This window comes from Arachis hypogaea, chromosome 20 (assembly GCF_003086295.3).
Source record: "Arachis hypogaea cultivar Tifrunner chromosome 20, arahy.Tifrunner.gnm2.J5K5, whole genome shotgun sequence".
Classification (NCBI taxonomy): Eukaryota; Viridiplantae; Streptophyta; class Magnoliopsida; order Fabales; family Fabaceae; genus Arachis; species Arachis hypogaea.
The window spans coordinates 8,951,556-8,955,868 of record NC_092055.1 but is presented as its reverse complement, the minus strand read 5'-3'; the positions used below and the strand labels follow the sequence as shown (position 1 = coordinate 8,955,868).

Here is a 4,313-nt window from a genome sequence, read left to right as displayed (position 1 = left end):
ATATGGCATTCAGAGTATCAACCTCAAGAACTCCTTTCTTCTGAATTGTCCCATTATTCACAGGATTTCTTTCAGAAGTGTACATGAACTGGTTATTTGCAACCATTTTAATGAGTTTCTGGGCTTCTGCAGGCATCTTCTTCAGATGAAGAGATCATCCAGTAGAGTGGTCCAATGACATCTTGGACAATTCAGACAGACCAGCATAGAATATACATATGATGCTCCATTCTGAAAACATGTCAGAAGGACACCTTCTGATCAATTGCTTGTATCTTTCCCAAGCTTCATAGAGGGATTCACCTTCCTTCTGTCTGAAGGTTTGGACTTCCACTCTAAGCTTGCTCAACTTTTGAGGTGGAAAGAATTTGGCCAAGAAAGCATTGACCAGCTTTTCCCAAGAGTTCAGGCTATCTTTAGGTTGTGAGTCCAACCATGTCCTAGCTCTGTCTCTTACAGCAAAGGGAAAAAACATAAGTATGTAGACCTTAGGATTAACCCCATTGGTCTTAACAGTGTCACAGATTTACAAGAATTCAGCTAAGAACTGATGAGGATCTTCCAATGGAAGTCCATGAAACTTGCAATTCTGCTGCATTAGAGAAACTAATTGAGGTTTAAGCTCAAAGTTGTTTGCTCCAATTGCAGGAATTGAGATGCTCCTTCCACAGAAGTCAGAAGAGGGTGCAATAAAGTCACCAAGCATCTTCCTTGCATCTCTACCATTGTTGTTGGGTTCGACCATCTCTTCTTCTTTTTTGAAAGATTTTGTCAGGTCCTCTCCAGAGTGTTGTGCCTTTGCTTCTCTTAGCTTCCTCTTTAGAGTCCTTTCAGGTTCCAGATCAGCTTCAACAAGAATGTTCTTATCCTTGCTCCTGCTCATATGAAAAAGAAGAGAACAGAAAATAATAGGAATCCTCTATGTCACAGTATAGAGATTCCTTTATGTGAGTAAAAAAATAGAAGAGTAGAATGAAGAAGAGAGAAGATGAAGAATTCGAACACAGAGAGGGAGAGAGGGTTCGAATTATAAGAAGAAGAGAAGTGTTAGTAAATAAATAAATAAATAGAAAGAGATGAGAGAGAGAGAATTCAAATTTTAAATTAAAATAAAAAAATATTTTTGTTTTTATTTTAATTATTGGTTAGTATTCGAAAATATGAAAAGAAATAAAATAAAATTTGAAAACTAAATAAATTAATTAATTAAAAAGATTTTTGAAAAAATGGTTAGTGATTTTCGAAAATTGGAGAGAGAAAAGTAGTTAGGTGGTTTTGAAAAAGATAAGATTGAAATAGAAAACTTTTAAAATCAAACAAAAAGTCAAGTAGTTAATTGAAAAAGATTTGAAAATCAATTTTGAAAAGATAAGAAGTTAGAAAAGATTTTGAAAATTGATTTTGAAAAAGATATGATTGAAATTTATTTTGAAAAAGATTTGAAAAGGAAATTATAAAGATTTGATTTTTGAAATTAAAGGTGATTACTTGACTAACAAGAAACTAAAAGATATGATTCTAGAATTTAAAGATTGATCCTTTCTTAATAGGCAAGTAATAATTTGAAAATTTTTGAATCAAAATATTAATTGTTAGCATTAATTATGAAATAAAAGTAAGAAAAAGATTTTGAAAATCAAATTTTTAAAGTTTTCGAAAATATTAAGAAAAAATGAAAAAGATTTGATTTTTGAAAAAGATTTGAAAAAGATAAAGTTTTTAATTTGAAATTCTGACTTGACTAACAAGAAACAACTTGATTTTAAAATTCTTTGACTAAATCAATTCAAAATTTCAAAATTTATGAGGAATTAAAGGAAAAGATATTTTTTTGATTTTTGAATTTTTAATAAGGAGAGAGAAAAATACAAAAATGAAACAAAACACAAGAAATTAAGATCAAAGCAAGTAATGCATGCAAGAACACTTTGAATGTCAAGATGAACACCAAGAACACTTTGAAGATCCTGATGAACATCAAGAACATATTTTTGAAAATTTTTAAGAGAGGAAAAATATGCAAGACACCAAACTTAAAAATTTTTAAACTTTAGACACTAATAATTCTAAAATGCGTATGAAAAACAAGAAAAGACATAAAATAAGAAAATGCAAAGATCAAACAAGGAAAATCATCAAGAACAATTTGAAGATCAATGAAGAAACCCAATGCATATGTTCTTCGAGAATTTAAAGAAAAATCAAAATATGCAATTGACACCAAACTTAAAATTTGACACAAAAGTCAAACAAGAAACACAATTTTTTTTTGTTTTATGATTTTATTATTTTTTTTGTATTTTACGAAAATTATTTGGAAAAAGAAAAATAAGGATTTCAAAATTTTTAATAAGAATTCCAGGAATCATGCGATGTTAGTCTAAAGCTTCGGTCCAAAAATTTAGACATGGCTAGATAGCCAGCCAAGCTTTATGTGAACGCTTCGGTCCAAAAATTTAGACATGGCCAATGGCCAGCCAAGCTTCAGCAGAGCATTACATACAACAGCTAAATTGATGAGAAATCCAAAGAAGCTCTTGTAAAGATAAGTGGAAACCTCAGTCCAAAAGATTAGACATGGCTTAACAGCCAGCCAGGCTTCAACATATCATGATGAAACTCTAGAATTCATTCTTAAAAATTCTGAAGAACGAAATTTTTTTTTTGAATTTTTTTCGAAAATAAAAAGCTTAAAAATAAAATAAAATGACCTAATCTGAGCAACAAGATGAACCGTCAGTTGTTCAAACTCGAACAATCCCCGGCAACGGCGCCAAAAACTTGGTACGTGAATTGTTTGTTCCCCAACAACGGCGCAAAAAACTTGGTGCGCGTAACGTAATCTCAACACTTCTTCACAACTCTGCGTAACTGACCAGCAAGTGCACAGGGTCGTCCAAGTAATACCTTATGTGAGTAAGGGTCGATTCCACAGAGATTGTCGGCTTGAAGCAAGCTATGGTCATCCTTGTAAGTCTCAGTCAAGCGGATTCAAATGGTTGTAAGGTTTTGATAATTAAAATATAAATAAAACAGGAAATAAGATAGAGATACTTATGTAATTCATTGGTGGAAATTTCATATAAGCGTATGGAGATGCTTTGTTGCTTCTGAACTTCTGCTTTCCTACTGCCTTCTTCCAACCATGCGCTACCTCCTTCCATGGCAAGCTGTATGATCCTCTCGGATGAAAATAAATCCATATGCGCTGTCACCGCATGGCTAATCATCTGTCGGTTCCCGCTAGCGTCGGAATAGGACCATTGTCCTTTTGCACATTGTCACTTGCGCCCCACATTCGCAGGTTTGAAGCTCTTTACAGTAATCCCTTCCCAGATCCTACTCGGAATACCACAGACAAGGTTTAGACTTTCCGGATCTCAGGAATGCTGCCAATGGTTCTAGCTTATACCACGAAGATACTAATCTCACGAACTCGGTCCGTGTATTAGATATCCAAGAGAGTATACTCCAGCTGTCGTCCAATGACTACGTTGAACATCATGTAGATCGCTTTGTGATTGTCAGGCACGCGATCTTGGCTAAGCGAGTAACGAAGATTTGGATGATTGTCACGGGTCACCCCTTCATTCTGACTTAACTGAATTAAGAACGAGAGTATATCTTGGAGAATAAGTAGGCATGAATTGAAGGAAAAACAATAGTACTTGCATTAATTCATGAAGAACAGCAGAGCTCCACACCTTAATCTATGGGGTGTAGAAACTCCACCGTAGAAAATACATAAGTGAAAAAGGTCTAGGCATGGCCGTGAGGCCAGCCTCCAATCCAAAGGTCTAAGGACTAAACGTCCAAAGATAGATCCGTCAAAAAGATCAAAGTTAAAAAGGTGATATAAAATAAATCTCTAAAAGTAGTTTTTATACTAAACTAGTAACTAGGGTTTACAGAAAATGAGTAACTAAGTGCAGATAGTGCAGAAATCCACTTCCGGGGCCCACTTCATGTGTGCTTGGGCTGAGCATTGAAACTTTTTCGTGCTTAGGCTATTCCTGGAGTTAAACGCCAGCTTTGGTGCCAGTTTGGGCGTTTAACTCCAATTCTAGTGCCAGTTTGGGCGTTTTACGCCAAAATATTTTAGGCTAACTTTGAACGCCAGTTTGGGCCATCAAATCTCGGAAAAGTATGGATTATTATATATTTTTGGAAAGCTCAGGATGTCTACTTTCCAACGCAATTGAGAGCGTGCTAATTGGGTTTCTGTAGCTCCAGAAAATCCACTTCGAATGCAAGGAGGTCTGAATCCAACAGCATCTGTAGTCCTTTTTCAGCCTCTGAATCAGATTTTTGCT

At 34.8% G+C, this 4,313-nt stretch overlaps 1 non-coding gene across 1 annotated transcript; it reads left to right on the top strand.

Moving 5' to 3' along the window:
• The first annotated feature begins 239 nt into the window (after positions 1-239).
• On the top strand, positions 240-343 carry LOC112788199 (small nucleolar RNA R71). Its single transcript, XR_003195574.1, has one exon. It is a non-coding gene; the product is annotated as a small nucleolar RNA R71 (small nucleolar RNA).
• Positions 344-4,313: the final 3,970 nt, after the last annotated feature.